The sequence below is a fragment of the Acanthopagrus latus genome, chromosome 18, assembly GCF_904848185.1.
Source record: "Acanthopagrus latus isolate v.2019 chromosome 18, fAcaLat1.1, whole genome shotgun sequence".
Lineage (NCBI taxonomy): Eukaryota > Metazoa > Chordata > Actinopteri > Spariformes > Sparidae > Acanthopagrus > Acanthopagrus latus.
Window position 1 is genome coordinate 17,682,575 of NC_051056.1, and position 19,887 is coordinate 17,702,461.

Genomic DNA, 19,887 nt, shown 5'->3' on the forward strand with positions numbered 1-19,887 from the left:
CTCTTCATGTGTCATATTTGGCTTTACACTCCCTGTCTTTGTCTTTTGTTGTCTGTGTTTAATGAGTCAATGAGTTCTTGTGTACCGAAGTCAGTGTTTCCCCTCAATCTTTATCAGTGTGTCTGTTTTCTTTACATCTGTTCCCCATTCCTGTTTTGCTCTTTGGTTCTCACCTGCGGTTGTTGCGTCTGTTCTTCGTGTTGCCCCTGATAAGTGCTTTGTTTAGTTCCTTTGCTCTAGATCCCTTGCTTTAGTGGCCTGCCTTTGGTTTTTTGACTTCAAGTTTATTTTCATTCAAGTTGGGGTACCTTTTTTCTGAAATCATCACAGAAGGATGACGTCTTTGGCTCTGATGATTGATTTTGACCCTTCTGTGTCTAGCGGTGTTATGGGAGTGCAATGCTGAATCTAAATGTAGAAGGTTAATGTATTATAATGTGCAAATAACCTCTCTCCACTTTCTCCAGAGTAACCCAATTATGAAAACTTAAGAAATACCCAAATTGAATAAGGGATCATGACACCTACAGATTGGAGCCAAATTGTAGGGTTTTTTTTTTAAAACCTCCTGAGAGATTTGTGCTTTGGAAGTCTTTGTGTGACTGAAGCAGAGCTAGGTTTCCTTTTCTTAAACATTAAAAATGGCAGACCAAAGGAGAGACACAGAGAGAGAGAGAGAGAGAGAGAGAGACAGAGAGAGAGAGAGAGAGAGAGAGAGAGACAGAGAGAGACAGAGAGAGAGAGAGAGAGAGAGAGAGAGAGAGAGAGAGAGAGAGAGAGAGAGAGAGCACGAGCAGAAGTTGACATAATACACTTTGGGTGACCCAGAACTGATGGGAAATTCATTTGAATCTGCACACGTTTCTTCAGTAACTATGTACCTAAATGTGAAATGAGCTGAGGGAGCACTTCCCTTGAGGTTCAGTCTCACAAAATGTTAAATACTGGTAGTTGTAAGCAGAACACGCTGTACATCCACACATATACTGCTATTCTCCTGTGTGTGGATATGCAATTAGAGAGGGAACGAGCGATAAAACCAACCCCTTGCTAAGAGTGCAGGGGCAGAGGGGTTGTTAAGTTGAATATTATTGCTAAATCCATGGTCTTTTCTCTCTCCCTTTCTTTCTCTTATCTCCCTCTTGTCAGTTTTGTCTTGAATCTATGATGTTCTCTAAACTACATACTATAGCTTCTCAATTGATCTATACAGTAGCTTCACGAGGAGCAACGTGTTCACATGGAAGAGCAGGATGATCGTAGAGACACAATGCTGCCTTTAGTATTCCTATTATGTGTCTTTGATCATTCAGTAGTGTTTGTGCTGCTAAAAATACACCCATAGGCCAAGCTTGGAAGGTGTAAATAGGTGTAAATAGGTGTGTGTGTGGGTGTGTGGGTGGGTGGTGGTGTGGTGGGTGCAGGGGTGACTCCCATCGGGCCATCTTCAATGTTAAAAATACACAATTCACCAACTATATACGTGAACAGATAAATATTACGATACAACACACTCTAATGTAACAATCCAGTACAACAACCTAAACAAAATGATCACTATAAGGTTTCACAAATGACTTTATTCACTCCAGGTTGTATTGTGTCTTGGGTTGTATTTTTGAGAATTTTGCCCACATGACAGCTTAAAGTAGTTGCGGAAAAATAGATGACTCTTGGCTGCTGCTTCATTCTGTTTTCCCATGTCCCGTATTTCACATATTTGTCTAATTCTAGTGAGGAACATCTGATTACACTTACAAACACCTACAGTAGAAAGTTGCATTTCAGTGAGATAAATGGGCCTGGTCTTATCTTGTGATTTTTTTTGTTTCACTCGAATATCAAAATCTGAGAGTGTCGAGTTTCATGAGTTGCATTATTTTTACTGCTGGGCTGTGCTGACTGTCTGATGAGGATGTTGCATCATATGTCTGAGAAACAGAAATGTAAATAAACAATCATAGTGCATACTAGTGTGTGGTGGCACAGAGGATAGAGAATTTATTTAGTTTAGCCCAGCTGAGGACGTGCATGTCCTACTTTACAACAGGAAAACAATTCAGAGACAAGTTTTTGCCACGCATGACCATAGTAATGACAACGTGACCTGCAGAGCTGCAGCTAATGATTTCAATTTTCTCTATAATCAGTTCATCATTTGGTCTATGAAAAAAATCATAAAGTGCTGAGTTTCTTAAAATCCAAGATGATATCTTTAAAAGACTTATTTTGATAGTCCAATACCCAAAGATAGTCAGTTTGATATGATATAAAGGAGAGAAAGGCATCATATTTGAGGGGCTGAAAACAACATTTTGTGCAATTTTAGAATGAAAAATTACTTGCACTGTGCACTATGTGTTTCTAGTCGAAGAAAAACATCTTGATTGATTTTTTTTATGCTTGAGCAAACTAAATAAGCAAACTCCTCATTTCCATGACTGAATAAAAAAAATGACCTTAAAGGACAACATCATTTCATACTGTTTTTTCTACTTTGTTTATAGGTGGCAGACCCTGCCACCTTTCTATCTTCAAACACAGTTCTTGGGGACTTGTTTTCCTCTGAGAACAGCTTGTTTATTTAGTGATGGAGTTTGTATAATTACCTCATTAATACTGTAAATGTTAGAATTTAGAGTTTGAGTTTTGTCTCTAAAGGTACATAGTGCCCCTTTAACGATTAGTTGATTGTCAAAACAGTTTTTCTGTCGATCAACTAATCAATAGTCATCTGATCGTTGCAGCTCTACTGACCAGTGGATACAGATCCAGCGCTGATGACGTAATTTGCTTAAGAGGAAAGTCCATAAATCCATTGAAATTAAAGGCAAGATAAATAGGTGAGACAAAGTTAATAGCTAGTAGTAAAAAGAGGGGAATTACCTAAACACTACCTTACTTTTTCCACAACCGAGTCCTATATCTCACTTGTCAAAATCCATTTTTGCTAATCTGTTGCCACGATGCCTTCAAGCCTTTTACGTGTATTTCTGTATCAGTCATTTCTGTAAGAGTGGATGTCAAGATGAAACTCTCAGAAGACATAATGACTTCATTAATGGTCTGTCTCTGTGATTAATTGGAGTGCTGTGTCACCCAGTGTGACAGAGCCGCTCATTGCCAGACAGTGTTGTGACAAGAGACTAGCAGCATGTTGATGAGTCTGGAGATACACTCATATGCACTTGTAAGATGCGCACACACACACACACACACACACACACACACACACATGAGTAAGCAGCATCGTCACACAGACCCTTAATTAGCGTGAGGATCTAAGAAAGTTGTGGCCTAGATACAGCCAGCTTCTCCAAAAAAAAGTACGATCTACCTGCGATCGAGTCACTGATTGCAATTTTCCCGTTTTGCCAGCGGTGATTAGAAACAACAATCTCTGCTTCAATATTTACTATGGTTGTTGGTATCAACACGACGGTACAAACTCAGCTGTGTCAGCTGGGAGAAGAAAGCTGGCATCGCTTTATCTGAACCGGAGAAGAAAGACATCCGAGGGGCCTCAGAGCCTCTCAGCTCAAGGGGCCAGAGATAAGAAAATCCACAGCGTTTGATGGCTGCTGTAAGCTCACCATCTCAGAACATTCATCTACAAGGAGCAGGAGGAAGAAAAAAAAAAAACAAGTTGTTTTCACTGAAAAACTGAAGGAGAGATGGTGCAGTTGGAGTAAGCATGAGTAAATATTGAGTGCGGGGAGAGGTCAGGGATGAAGCGAGATGAGGGTCACTGCGTCTAGATAAGAGGAATCTACAAGAAGCTAAGGATCAGTCTGCTGGTTTTGAACTGGTAAATGCTCCCGACTAGGATATCCTGCCTGGCCTTTGATGGGTTTATCTGATTGATGTTGCCTCTCCGACTTTGGACAGGGTGTCTGGAGCCGGTACATCAGGGGGAATGCATCGCGGTCCCGCAGTGGAGCTCAGCTTGTCGGAAGAAGAGATCCCCGCATTATTAAGTCTTGATTAATCAGTTTGATCAATACAACCATTTAATCGGGTCAGCTCCTGTATCAGTGCCAGAGTAGAAAGGGACCTTTTTACTACAGGGGATTGCTTGTTTGTGACTGTGACTGGATGTTGAACAGCTTCGCTTTTATTAAAGTACATCCATCTTTGATGAAAGCCTTTGAAAAAGAACTGATACATCGTCAGCGAAGCTCTTTGACCTGCCTGTCTATGGTTCAAATGTTTTTTTTTTTGTTTTTTTTTTTGCAGGTTAATCCCACATTTAGCCCAAAAATCAGTATTAGCTGGAGAGTAAGAGGGGAGACACCAATAATTCCTGCTCGGCTAGATTTGCATATCATCATGTATCTGTGAAGTGTTTCAGATGAGATAACAGTGGCTTATCTGTACCTCAGTGTGGGTTCACATGCGTTCAGGGATCATTTAAGGACCCGGTAGCTAAGTCACATAGGAGTCTTCCAGCAGAAAACATCACTATGCGCACCACATGCACACAGAGACACGGGTGATAAACAAACTCCCCATCGCTGGATGTGATAGCAGCGCCTTCCATATGCTTGAGTAGCTGTTTATGCTCCCCCTGGCAGAGGAGGGCCTTTTGCTGTGGCTATGTTGTCTACCCTCGGCCCACCGGGTCCTCTGTGGCGTTCTCCACTCAGCACAGTTTGCTCAAATATCTGTGAAGTGGTGAAGGACGCTGCCGTCGCTCCTCCAGCGGTTCACTGAGATTTTGAGGAGTGAAGCTTCCTGTGTGGGATGCAACTACGTGTGTTTGCGTTATCATTTGAATGAGGCTTTTCAGTTCACACCCTGATATCTCCACTGTTGGATGGATTGCTGTGCCATTTTATGCAGACGTTGGTGGTTCCCAGTCAATAAACCTCATTGTTTTGATGTTTTCCTGACTTTTCCTTTTGCTCCACCATGAAGTGTACGTATGTTTAGAGTGATAACAATTGTTTGATTGGTGGTCACTGATATTTGGCACATACATTAACATCCACCTCAGGATTAATTCCAATAACCTGATGAGTGTGTTATAAGCGCCATCATCAGTTCAAAATTTTAAGCGTTTCCAATTAGGGATGTGATACGCTAGCTTTACCTGGCAAAGTTTGCAAGGCACCTAAGTCTTGTTCATTTTTTCAAAGGAGTTCTACTCAGCACTTTTTGATGGCTGTCATGGTGTTTGAGTTGAAAAGACCACAGTACACACATTTTACTGAAGCCTGTTGTTAAAATCACAATTCTACCAATGCTGTAATGATGCGACCTGGTGGAAAGTTGAGCTAACAATTATGTCTTTTTTAGATGTAAATAATGCTGAAAGTTCTGCGCTCCTTTCAATTGCAATACTTTTTTCTTTTACATGTTAGTCTTTGCCCTGAATGTTGAGAGCAATGGAGGAGTCAAATTTCTTGTTTCTGATTCTGATACTCATGAATATGGTGATCAGCTTACATATACACGGCCGGACTTCATCTCACTGTACAAATTTCTTTTGCCATTTGAAGGCATCGTGTGGAGCTGCGGTATCAATGTCCCGCCTGAATCAATTACAAGCAGTTGACAATGATGACGTCACAACTGCTATGCCTGATTAAAACTAAACTTATCATAAAAATGTACTTTTGAAAATACATGAGCATGATAACAATGACTTGAAATGAAGTGCTCTTTAAAGTTTTCAGTTTGGTCCATGTCCGATCTGCAAATATGGAGGGGGTGGGCCACACGACTATGCACTACAACCTGCCACCAGGGGGACACATTTAGCCCCACGTTTGGAGAGCTGTCATGTTGCCCATCTTTATATAATGTCAGTGGGTAAACATCAGCATTTTAGCATTGTCACAACAACATGCATGCTGTTTTTAGCATGTAGCTCAAAGCATCGTCATCCCTGATTGCAGCCTCGCAGAGCAGCTTACAGCAGCAGACTCTTGGTTTGCTGTGAGATAATTAAATAAATAAATAAAAAGTCAGCTACTTGGGCAGGCTGTGGGAAGTGTAATTAATTCTGCAGCATAGATTTACATTTCTACTCATACATCCAGCCATCCATCACTGAATTTGGCAGGTCCTGATAGTAAATCTACAATTGTAACGTCTCTCCCTAGATGTTGTAAATATCAGCTCAGTATGCTCCCCCCCTATCAGCTGAAAAAAAAGGGACGGCACACAACTGGTGTTTTCTCATTTCAGCTTTTCCCCGGTACTGGCCCGCATTAATTCTTTGAAAAGCAAGGGTGATAAAATCCGTGGCAGCGATTCAGCATAGAGGAGGTCCTAACACGCATAAGTGGCCTCCTCTCAGAGACAATAAGTGGGCCCATGAGTTGATTATAATCCTGAAGCGCTGTGGGGATAAACAGCATGTTTTTTGATGTTTGTGAACCTTGTGTTTCATATGCTAATCGGGGGAGAGCTTCCAATTGCACTTCCTTTTTTGCAAAATACAGTGTTTGGTACACCGTGATGCATTAATAGAGTAAGACAGAACACTTGAAGCTATCTAATTCTAACATTTATAAAACAGTCATACTTATATTAGTGTATTAATTACAGTGCATTTCCACATAATGGCTTGTGACTGCAGCAAATTTGGCGACTGTACAGACTGCAGTCATTTACTCTGCAGCATTATCAACTCCCTCACACACATCCCCGTTATGGCTATAGCTACAGGCTGATGTACCTGGCTACAACAGAGGACCCACCACTCTGCATCAGCTTTCTACTCACTGGCATGGAATCAATGCAGAATTGCAGATGTGAGCAAAAGCTGCAGAGGACAATGTGCACACACACACACACACACACACACACACACACACACACACACACACACACAGACAGAACCGCTGCTGCCACACCACACCTTCGCTCAGATATCATGACAATACAGGATTCCCACCAAGTCAGAGTTCACGACCTCTAGCAGGATAGAGCTTGTGTTCCTTCAAAAAGCGGAGACACTGAGAGGGTTAGAGGGTGCAGCACTTGAAATAATTATGTGTGACTCCTTTTAAATAGCCTATTAAAGCAGAATGAGCAGTCAGCATGAAAGGGGTTACGCGTTGAAGCAAAATTTAACTATAGCTTTTGCCTATGGCTCACGTTGATAAAGGATTTAGCGTTTAATCCATGTAAGATTAAGTTTTATATCCTTCTGTTGGATCAGACTAAAAGGGAGGGAGTTTGAAATCTTCATTCTCATGATTCATGTGCTGCCTAACAGTCCTTTTTACCTTTGGATTGGGTTTAGCTGTTCTACTATATAAGTGATCTCACAGTCTGATGTTAACACAGATTTGTGTGAAAAAAGATAAAGAAAAAGAAGAAAGCAGAAAGTGTACTTACGATCTCTGAATGCCGACTGGTTCACGGGAGGTTGTTTTTTCCAAGCAGGGATCTCCCACAAACACACACACACACACAAGCGTCTGGTCGGTGGTGTGTGTTCCTGTTCCGAGACACAGAAGCACAATGGACTTTAATGATCACACCGCTTGTACATAAAATGCCCCCTGTCTGACAAATTAAAAACAGAAATTAGGCAACATAATTATAGTGAGACATGTAAATAATATTAACAATAGTAGTGTGTGGGTGAGTGCAATGGGCACACAGGGGTTGTTGGGCTTCTGCTCCACACTGTTTTCCAAAATGAATGTTTAATGGATAATACCAGTGTTTTAATGGTTTTGTTTCTTATTACATCCATAGAGCAAAGCATTTTTTTTTTATCATAATGTATTAGTCAAGTTAGATCGAGGTGCTATGTAAGTACTGCAGCTGCGCCTTCAAACAAGCTGTCAGCACTTCAGTAAGTTTGTGATGTCACAACTATACAGTCATGCCCCCAGCCACGGCCATGGTAACAAAAATACCAGAAGAGTTGATGCCTGTTCAGGCCTGTGTAAGCTGACCAATCAGAGCAGACTGAGCTTTAAAGAGATGGGCAATAGAACGGAGCGTTCAGACCGAGGTGCTGCAACAGCGGACAGTATGAACAGAAATCATGTGTTTTTTGAACATCATAGCTTGTAAACATTTTCTAGTAGACCCTAAAACAATGACTATTGAAATGAACATTATATAGGCTCTCACATCTACATAATGTAGCTGTTTTACTGAAATTCAGCTTCACAGGTTGACGTTTGGGCTTCTTCTGTTCTGACAATGTAATATCAGCATTTTTAAATACCACCTTGTTTCACACTCTTTTAATTTGATTGCTAATCACACGAAAACCCAGTGTTGTGGTTTATAGTTTATTTAAACTGTAAAGTGTCAATGGAGTTTGACTCGGAATGAAAACTGTTTTGCATGCAGCAATATTAACTAATAAATTATAAATGAGGATAAATGCTGAACTTTCTATTTGGCGCTGCAGTCGGTAATGGTGAGTCTTACTTGTCTGCAGACAACTTTATGTTTTTCAACATACATAATTGCTCTAATTAGAAAATGAGATCACAGGCACATTTGTTTTGTGCCTGACCCACACTTGGACAACCCACTTGCTGTGTATCAGGCTGTTTGCATACTCTCATGGTTCAGCATAATTTATTCACACGCTCTTCTGTGTTGATACAGGACACGGAAAACCACAACCTGTGTGCTTGACCCCTGAAAGATTTTTTATGATTTGGGTGCAGATTGGTGTTAGGACATCAATGCATAACATTATTACACAGGTGACTTTGACTGAAACAGAATAAACCCAGCAGACTGAATTAACAACTTCAATTACCAGCCTTAGGCGTCCACCTATTAAAAACCAAACTGAACCCCTTGCTCCTCATTAACCGAGAAGTCTGACATGTCGCCTGACACGTGTATCCTGCTGTCAAACACTGTGCATTCACTTCGACAATCCAATGTTAATCAATAATTGTTTGCATTAAGAATTCATTACTATATTTTGCCTGAGGCTAGCGCTATAAATACCTCACGGTGCACACAATGCTTGAGTAAAACGAGAATATTTGGCCAAGCGATGCCTCTTTTCCTCAGCTACAGTGACTCCAATCCATGCCAGCGCTATGCCTACTATTAATAACAAACCATAACAGGTACGCTGTGCAATTTATGACCATGGACAGTTTTGTAGAGCAATGTTATGTGTGAATATTTGTATTTTTACTTCTTTGTGATCTACCAGCGCAAACATCACATGCACGAGGGTTCTGTTTACAAACTATCCAATGAACAGGTAAAGCGTCTGAACAATTGGTGGTGGAGAACACTGACATTAGCAGTGCCCTGTTGAGTTTCCTTGTCCATCAAATATGTTGAATTTGCATTGTTTATATTCATACGGTCATGTTTATAATCTTGCAGTCTTCTTCTTCTTCTTCTTCCCTGCCTTTGTTGGTGCATTGCTGTATTTCTAGACACGTTACTGCCAGCAGTAGAGTAGTGTAAAACCGTTGGCAGGAATGTGTGCAGTACATTAAAACAACAAAACCCACTCATGGAAACTCCGCAGGGTACATTCAAGCTTCGCTCTTTTACTCAACGAGACTCATTTTCTACATATAACAATGTTTAACTGCTGTGTTATCTTTATTTAACTGCTTCAGATTCTTGCCAAATGGAGTTTTATTCTGGGTTTGCTGTGTTCCTGGTCTGTGATCCAGTTCATTCATGTTGCTGCATGTTTGTGTGAGTGGGAGTGCGCTAATAAGTTAGTCTATAGTGTGCGGGTCTTCTTCCTGTCTCTGTTCAGATTGTGGCTGCACCTGGCCACTGGCAGTGTGCTAACCAGTGAGGTTAAAGTTTGTTGTCATTTTTCATGTTTTCTAAAGGTTCTTGTGCATGTGAAAGATCTTGAAAGTTAAAGAGGTCAGAGTCCATGCCAACAGAAGCTCGTTTCTCCCACAGAAAACATTGCCCCTGAAATTTCTCATCAGTCATCCTTCATGGCTGCTCTGTTGTTGTTAGCGGTGCTGGCTCAGGCACGTGCGAGCTGACCAATCAGAGCAGACAGGGTTTTATTTTGTTTTTTTTTTTTAGACCAAAGTGTCGCTACTTAATGAGTTGGGAATGAGACTCAACAGTCAACTGTCCTAAGCCTAAGATGAGAGCTGGTATCTACAGTGACTGGAGCGTTGTTTCCCTGCACTGGTGGTTACTTTTTGTTGTGACAGTTATGATGAACAGTTGATTTTAGTTCTTAATATCCTGTTTGCACATATTTTTATCACACTGTCTTGTTAGTATTTTACATTTAGTTTTACCAACATCAGCACTTACTGATCGTTTCAGGAATCCCTCTCTTTGATGCCTTTTCTCTATTTATTTTATATATATTTTTATCCTCTTTGGAGTTCTTTGTGTGCCGTTGTTGGCATACAAAAAACCCCCCAAAACTCAATCTTAACTATTTTCAAGTCCAGATTAGAACAGTCTCTAATCATTGAAACATGCTCAGATTTAATATTTCATCACACTTTTCTAAAGGCAGGCAGATTGAAATACCCAGCTCTTGTCGAGCACAGTGTTCCGGTTTTAATAAGCCGAAGAAAGTCCACATTCATTTCATAATTGCCCAAATGATACGTTCCAAAAACAGGCTGCCTGTGGCTTTGATCGCATGAGGCAGAAAGAGATGGAAAATTGCTGTAACCTGAAGAGCTCATACATAATGGTCTCCCACTGCTTCTTACAACCGACCCAGGAGGGCTTTTTTTACACGTAGAATGTAGAATCCAAGATAAGAATCAGATCTGACATAAAAGTAGGAGGATATTAATTAGCACCAGCAAGGCCCAGTGGTGGTTCCTGAAATAGTAAGCTAACGTTTCATTTGCTTGCACGTAGCAGGGACCGGCTGCTCATGCCACAGCACCATATTAGGCTCTCTAACCGCTATGGACACCAAAACCGATCTGTTTGTCCGGAGGCACCAAGGCTTTTTTTAGCTGCAAGTGTCAAAAGAGCACTTACACAACACAGAGCTGGACAAAACAGCGGAGAGAATATGTGGACATGATTTACACAAAGGAGAGGCTAACAATTCACAGATTTGTGGGAATTTGAAAACATTGTTGACCTCTCGCTATTCACGTGTCTAAGCTGAGTTGCATCCACTAATCCACAGATTAAAGCAGACAGAGTGAGACGGTGAAACAATCACAAAAGTTCAAGTTGCATGAACTGATTTTTACCTCCGCTAAGGAGGTTATGTTTTCACCCGTGTCTGTTTGTTGGCTGGTTGGTTCTCAGTAGAATTTATCCAAAAACTACAGAATGGATTAACATAAAACTTACCCCTCACTAACCCCATTAACTTTTGGAAGTTTTTTTACACTTTCTTCAACATTGCAAGATATGACTTTTTGATTCGCTGGTATATATGATTGGTTACCAAAGGGGAATGTTGGGCCTTGGCAAAGGTATGCACTCTAGAAGGAGAAGAATTTATATTAATCACATACAATCATAGAATGTGCAATGTAGTAAAACTACTTCTCTGTATGTAACCCATCACGAGGCAGCAGTGGGCGGCCAATGTGCAATGCCTGGAGACTAATTCTAGATTCTAAACAAGTGCCTTGGTCGGGGCACTGACCGGAGAATTGACCTGGTGTACATGTTTTTGATGGTTGGGGCAACCAGAGCACCCACAAGCATGCAAACTTCACATAGAAAAAAGGCCTTCCCCCTGTTGGGATTCAAGTCCACGACCAACACAATCATTTCAAAATAATTTAGCTTAATTCAGCACTGTTTCAAAGTCTTAGAACGTATGGAAAAGGTACAGAAGAAATCTTTTTTTAATGGCATTTTTATGGCACCATGTATTGAGATAGGATCTGATCCGCAGAACACTTCTGACTGCTGAACTGCAACTTTCACCGAGCTGGATGGCTTGAAGCTTGATTGCGTCATACAGAAAATGTGACATATTTTCCATTTCCTTTTTTTTTATTTGTCAATGCTCATCACAACGTCATGTCAGGATTCTTTCCTCCTGTCTCACATTCGTGAGTTATTCCAGCTGCAGCATGAACAGCAGTGTGGAACAAACTCTTTAAAACTGTGTTTGCCAGAAGAATAGGTGTTATAGAAAATCAATCGTGTGTATAGACTTTTGCTCATAATTACACTGAAAATAGTCGAATCGGTGACCATTTTGTATTACAGATGTGCACTCCATCTATCAAGCACACAGACTTATTATTATATCGACAAGTAATTACTAAGAGAATCTATTTCGCTGTAAGCTACACATGTCAACAAATTCAGGCGTAGCAACAGAGACGGTTTGTGGTCTTATTTGATTAGCTTAAAGGCATTTAAGTCAAAGAATCAGCCTGGAGTGACGTCAGTGCATATATTCAATATGATAACAATAGAGAATGAAGTGTCATTAAAGGATTTTGTATTCATGCAACAGTCTTTATTGTACTATGGCGGCACACGCTGCACAATCTCCAAAGCCGCAGATGTTTTAATTTCATTGTTTGGGGCTATTTCTCAGTAGCCCTGGTTAGTCTCCTTGTTGGTGTAAAGTGTTTGCCTCCTGAGAAGACACTTGCAGTGAACAGTACTTTATTTCAGGTTCAGCCAACTAATCGAATATCCCGGCAGGTAAACTGGTGCCTTGCCCAGCTAGTTATTCCCCCTTCATCTGCTGGTGCCACCAATGAAACACATCATAGTATTTAGAAGGCACATTACTTTTCTGTCCATTTTTTTAACCAAATGTTTTCTTCATGAATTAATTATACTTATTTCTCTCCTTTTTCTCTATACCGCCTCGCTTTAGATCTCACCTCTTCCTGTCCCCTATCCATCGCCTGACTGGTATATTCAGTAAACAGAGTCTGGCCCTGTGTCCATTTCTTTATTATCCAGACTTTTATTTCGCTGAAGCCTCACTGCATTTTTCACCCTCTGGGCTCCACTTCCTCTCCAGAGACAGACTTTGTAACGCTTCGTATTTGTCCTGTGCAAACAGTGTCAGTCTGCACATCTCTTCCCGGCCTCCTTCTCCTTCACACCTCTCCACTGAGGTTATTTCTGTGTTCAGGGCAAACACCGCCTGGACTCTGCTGGTTCCCTCTGTAAAGTCTGATCATTTCATACACACTGGATGCTGGATATCATATCGAAAAAAAAAAACACTCTTGCTGTCCAGTTTAACTGTTACAGTCAAGCAAGGTCAGCTGAGGTGCTGGCAGTGGTAGAAAACAAAATCAGAAAAAGAAATAAAAAAGACCCAACGCAGGAGCACACTGTTGTCTGTTAAAATGTGTGTCTTCATCTTTTATAATTAATGGGAACCATATTGTACAAGTCGTCCATATATATCAACACTACACCCACAAAGCTGGCACCTGCTGTGTTACTATGACAACATCACAAGGTGTCTCATGGCAGGTACAATTAGCCATCATCAGTAATTAGAGCTCATCAGTCTGTGTGCCTGCAAATGAATGTTTCAAAGATGTTTCAAATAGGAAAATAAGAAACTTTTGGGACCAGAGCAGGATGTTTTATTGGTCAGCTGAGATTAAACAGACACAGTTGAAACACGTGATCACAGTGGCGCCAGAGAACGCTGGACATCATACTCAACAGTCTCTCTCTCTTTCAGCACCACGGACAGCAACTCTCTGGCGGAGATGTTCGTGTGTGCTATATTTGTGTCAAGATGCAAAAGTTGATCAGATCTCAAAGTGACACAGTTTTAATGAGGACATCCCGTCACTCACGGCGTTACAACCACTGTCCGTGTCAGAATCAAATATGTAACAGTATGTGGCATCAAACCACATTCAGGAGCTGAGAGGAATGAAATCAAGTTATCGGAGCATGTGACTGTGCTTAGGGATGGGCATTGATGCAATTTAATTGTTACATATGTCATTATTGATTCTGCTTATTGGTCCGATTCTTTAACATTCCCTGATTGATTGATTGGTCAATCTTTGTCGAGCTGGCTCTAGCCTGAGAGCTTGCTGTAACAACAGCTAGTCTGTCATCGTCTAAAATGGGTTGAATGAGAAAATATTTTATACGATATTTATTTTCCTTTGGGTTTTTCTTAATCACAGAAAAAATATGCTAAGCCTGCGTGCATGACGCTGATGTTAATAACAAAGGATAGAAATGTTCCAGCATACTGCTGCTGTTTCCACCATGTTTCAAGCAGACGATTCTAATGGATCATGGAAGTAGTTTTCAACAGTCTGGTTCTTGTTTCTCATCTCTAGTGCGTCAAATAGACAATACATATAATGGTGAAAGGTTTGAAGGATGAATATATTTCTCAAAATCTATGATTCAGTTAATTTTCATGTTCAGGGTGTTTGATATTTTTCCTACCAGTCTGACCAAGAAGAGCAGGTTGTTAAAATTGCCTGTCATTCCTCATGTCAGCTGGCATACCAAATTGTGGGATCCACTTAGCTCTGAGTATCATTTTCAGAGCGATTTTAACAGCATTTGCTTATTTCAGATATGAGACATTCACTCAAGTCTACTAACCGGTGGTGTGTGAAGATGCATTTAAGTGCTCAAGACAGCGAAAATAAGGAAAGAGCCAAAATCACCATCGACAGCTGCTCTCTGGCGGCCATGTTCAGCACCATGTACAGCAAATGTTAGGCACATGTACATTTTCGAAGGAAGCCATCCACAAAGTTATACTACAGTTTTATCTCAGTAACACCCAGGTGAACATCTAATACATATGAGCTTAAAAATATGGGAACACTACTGAATTGTCCTGTAGTTCACGTGAGAGCACCTTGAGGATGCACATAACGGGGGCCTGAGTAGAAAAACAAGTATCCTCACTATTCTAATTTTAAAGTGTTTTTTCTTTTATATATATATATATATATATATATATATATATATATATATATATATATATATATGTGTATATATATATATATATATATATATATATATATATATATGTATATATATATATATATATATATATATATATATATATATATATATATATATATATATATATATATGTATATGTATATGTATATGTACCAGCTGAATGTTTCTTCATGGAGGTCATTAGGGGGTGAAACTCGTCCCTCTGGAATTTATTGTGAAGCACTCTGCATCTGCAAGATACTTTCCGGCATAAAGGGATAAATGAATAAATAAATAAGTAAAAACAAAAGCTGTAATCTTCATCACGGATTTCTTTTAATGCAATAAGACTGGAAAGAGAGCCCACTTTGTTTCCACTAATTGTCAGGATTTCAAACCTCCATTCACCCTGTTTTCCTACTGAAGCTGGTGCATTAGCTATTCTTCCTCCTCAGCGTCTCCCGCCGTCCTTTCTTCAATTGTCATGCGCTGCATCCACTCACTAATGGAAGCTTTAAAAGGACTGTTAAGGAGGAAAATTATGGTTAAACAATTCAGATATATTTAACAAACCTCTTAGCCGTTTCATTTTCTGCATTAGCAGCGATGATTCAATGGTGAGGGCTGTGGTAAGGTGTCAGCTAAAAGCCCATAATGAAGCGGACTGTTTGTCAGGCGGGAAGATAAGTCCTGTAATTGCTCGGGGTCCTGCATTGTCAATATGCATCCTAATGCCTTCAAAGGCTCCGTGCTCATAAGAGCAGGTGCCTTGGCTTTATTCTCGTGCCGGATAACACATAGCTGCGGCCAATTGGAACTGCTGGATGCGTGTGAGCAGAAAGCTATTTGAGTTCCGGATGTCCACAATAAACCTGCTGAAGTGTCCAGGCCGAGCCGTATCTCAGTGCTCCAGCTGTTTTTCGAGCATAAATGTTTGCGGTGCAGCACACGCCTGTGAGTTTGCACTGGATGTCTGCACACCTGCACACTCCCTCGCCCAGCGCGTGCGTGTGTGTGCTCGCACATGTACAGTACACATTGATTTGTGGGTTCTGTCTTTGATCGCCCCGCTGTTAGATGCGCTCGCCAGCTCGTAACCCGATTAAGCTTTTAATGGAAAGCTGCAGGTTGGCCTTTTCTCACTGTGCCCTCTGCTGTGGTGTGCTTCAATTTGGAAAAAGGAATGCTGGCTAATTAAGATAGTTGGTCCCCAGGGGTTATCCTCTGCAGCCAGTGTTCGCTCACTGTGGGAGTGAGAGGTGGACAGGTCTGCAGGCACCACAAGTGTCTATGGAAATTGAAGGATGAGAGAGTGGACTTAATTTGCGAATATGCATGTGTGAGCAGCACTCTGCGAGGAGCCAGTGGATACCACTGTGTCAGGAGTATGAAATGTACCGTAAAATAGCAGAGGAGTGATAAAGAGCATAAAGCAGCTCAATATTACTGACATTTCATTTGTTATTGTAAGGTGACAGTGAAGTAACCGCTCCTGACACAGTGCAGTATGGTCACGTCACAACTCCCTGAATATGACTTTATGATTTTTAATATCAGAAATGACGCATTTGCAGATTTGTTGGAAACAGTCGTTTTATCAGTAACTTGCAAAAAGGCATTTGATAATTATCGTCATGTATATTTCAGCACAGACAGACAAGATCACGCATTCAAAACCACCCAAACAAATTATAAAGCTCTCACACCTCTTAAACTGTAAAGCATGTAAACATCTAAATCTGTGTATTTTATTTAGATTTTTTTGGTGAGTTTGAGTCTAGTAAATCCCCTCAGCCTAAAGAGCCAGGGTTTTAAGTTTTTAATGAAATAAGAGTGTTTTTGTCCTGAGCAAAATAACTGATGAATGGCCCCAACAAAATGACTAAAGGGCCAGAATAAGGTTGTTAAAGGGCATTATTTGTTCCACGGGCCACCAGTTGAATAGACGAACAACATGCAGGTCCTAGTGAAGTATCTGACTGAGTCTGCTAAGAATTGCACCCTGTCAGATTTATAATGTGACAGTAACAGCGTCATGTTTACAGCTTGTTTAAAAGTAAGTGGCTGAAGGGAAAAAAAAAAAAGAATGCTGCAGTGATGAGACTGAGCTCATGATCTGAATGGCTATGACAGCTCATCTTCTCAGTGTTACACCACCTGAAAGAAGGAAGGCCGTCAAACTGTGCCGGACTGCCCACAGTTGATATGTTGGTTAATGTCAAACAGGCCGCACTCACAAGCGCTTGACAACCGGTGTGGTGGTTTTAAAAAATACATGTTAATAGCTTTTCTTTTAAAATCCCATCTAAATTATTAACCCAATTTAATTAAATTTTAAAGACTGGAGATAAAACTGCGGTACTGTTGCACAGGTGTTGATGGATTTGTATTAGAGAAAGGAATCACACAGTTCAGGTGTTCGGAGCCAAAACATAAAGTGGTTTATAAATAGACGAATGGTCTGGTTATTGGTTTAGTTATGCACTTGTTCCCTGGCTGATAACTTTTTCTACGAAATTTCAATAACATTTAGATATCCTGCTGACAGCAGTCAGAATAACGTCAAAAACATGCGGTCCCTCGCACCCGCTGCTCTCCTACTGCTACTTGCGTTGCTAATGTAACTCCTTCAGAATCACCAGCGCTTTACACAAGCTTCCAATAATGTCAACACTGCATCAGAAACCCTACAAGCAATACCCGCTCTTTCTGTGGATGTAAATCCCATTTACCAGTGGAAAAGAAATGTCAAAAAATCCCTCAACTGGCAAAGCTGGTATGATAGAACTTTATATACTTTTCTTCTCCACCAGCTCAAATCAGATGATGCCTACAGAAACTCCTTTCATAAAGCCTTCTCATTCTGACAGTTGCAAACCACTCGAGTATTATCTCCTCGCGCCATGTGCACCATTAGCCTTTTAAATACCTCGTACTTAATCATGCTCACCAGTAAGTGTACAGAAACTTTTAGTGATTATTGTACCCTGAGGCCAGTTGCATAGATCTTACCAGGCTCTTAATGATGATTTATTTGCAACTTGATGTTTACACCCTAGGACAATCGTACATGATTACCTAATGAATACAGGAGGAACGCAAGGGCCTAAAGGAGGACACTGAATAGGCAGGTGGGCAACTAATTAATGTAGTTTTCTGCAGAATAATGAGCCAATCTTGTGTGTGGAGACAGAGTCCGTGGTGGTGGTGCTGATGGGGGATGTTTACCATGATTGCCAGTTTCTAATTCCTTGCACATCTCAGAGATGAGGGTGAAATGGGCTGCCATCTTGGGACACCCGAGACCTGCTTGTCTTTGGAATTATCCAAATTATTAATTGTTAGATAATTTTCCGCCCGAGCTGGATCACCAGTGCACCTCGTTTCATAATAACATCAGGTGATTATTCTTTGGGAGCAACCTTTTAATTTTTTTTTGCTCGATCGGGGTGGTTTTGCAGGTGCACAGGGAATCAAATAAGCACTTCATTGTTACATGAACCAAAATAAACAATTTCACACAGGAAAGCACGTGGTATGTTATACATAGTCGTGGTGATTTACTGTCTAATCAGTAGGATGTACTTTGCTCACATACAACTGAACAGAAAGTTGCAGCATGTTGGATTTGTAACCTACCCCCCCCCCCCCAAAAAAATGAAGATATTAAGAAGTACAAGTACGGCACAGTTGGAGTTGGGTGAATTAATAATTCATCAGACCCTGGGGTTCAGTTTGTTGTGTATCTTTATCTCAAAACACAAAACAGCAAAACAGCCGATGATTTATGATCTGGATATTCAAATTTTAGATGTGGAAGAGAAAAACCCCACGTCCACTTTCATCTTTCTGAGAGAGATTTTAAATTGTAAACAAAATGATGTTGTGAGACAAAGAAATGCGGCCATAAACTGTTTCAAACCCCCTGCGTTCAAATTCAGAACAAATAACCAGTGTGGTAACATTTTTGGCTGGGGAATGTGTAATGCTGCATGAAATATCTTCTGAAGCAACAAAACAATCTGCACATTTACTTTAATGTTATTTTACCCTATCAGTCTGCTGCAGATCAGAGGAAAACTTTACAAATTGGGTTCTTACTTTAAAAACCATGAGACATCGCTATAGATTAAACTACCCAGTGTTTTCTAAAGTAATTGAATTGGCTCCATCTTGAGCAGCTACAAAAATTAATGCTGCCTAAGGGAGACATATTATGCTCATTTTCAGGTTCATAATTTTGTTTTGGGTTACTACTCGCCCAGTCGCCAGGCTGTAGTCAGTTAGTAGTTTCTGCAAACCAGAGAAATGTCCAAGGTTGACATTTGTACCAAACATGGCATATCACGTTCACATCAGGAAGCAGCTAAATGGCAGGCCTCATTTAAAGTCATATGACTGGATATTAAGGACACCTGGGGATATTTCCAGATGTTTTAGTGGCAACCAAAACCGGCTATTTGTAAGCCGAACCACAGAATTAAAGGCGGGACTACTGACGAGGCGTTTCAGGAGCAGTGCTTTCTGTGGGAGAGAGGAGCACCCTTTGGTGAGGACTTTGACCTTTTTAACTTTCAAGACCTTTTACATACAAAAGAACAGAAGGAGAGGGAAAAAGCAAAATGAGTCTCCTTCAAACGCGGCATATCTAGTAGTATAACACTCCTAGAGGCACTCACATTTTCCTGCATTGAGTATTTTTACAGTGTTGTAGTGAGACCTTTACTTCAGTAAAAGATCTGAATACTCCCTTGAGCACAAAGGCACAATCCATTTCCTGATGTATGTGAAATGTATTTATACTACACAATATAACTACTGTATTTTTGTCTATTTTGTATAATCTATGCTTTATAACGCCTTTCAAACATGTAGGGACGGCTATGACAAAGGAGGGTGGAAATAGTGGAATGATCAAGAAACACCTGTTCATTGGTAACAGGTTATGGTATCATGATTGGGTATGAAAGGAGTATCACAAGTAGTACAACTCGGCGGGTAGTTGTGTTATGTCTTCTGGCTCTGGAGGAGATTTTTGGCTGA

At 40.6% G+C, this 19,887-nt stretch overlaps 1 protein-coding gene across 2 annotated transcripts in view; it reads right to left on the reverse strand.

Moving 5' to 3' along the window:
• Positions 1-19,887, reverse strand: part of frmpd3 (FERM and PDZ domain containing 3) — a 96,902-nt gene that overhangs the window by 50,012 nt on the left and 27,003 nt on the right. For both annotated transcript variants that reach the window (XM_037077069.1, XM_037077066.1), the window contains exon 2: positions 7,351-7,453. The gene's annotated coding sequence lies outside the window, so the exon portion shown is untranslated. The remainder of the gene's footprint in view (positions 1-7,350; positions 7,454-19,887) is intronic.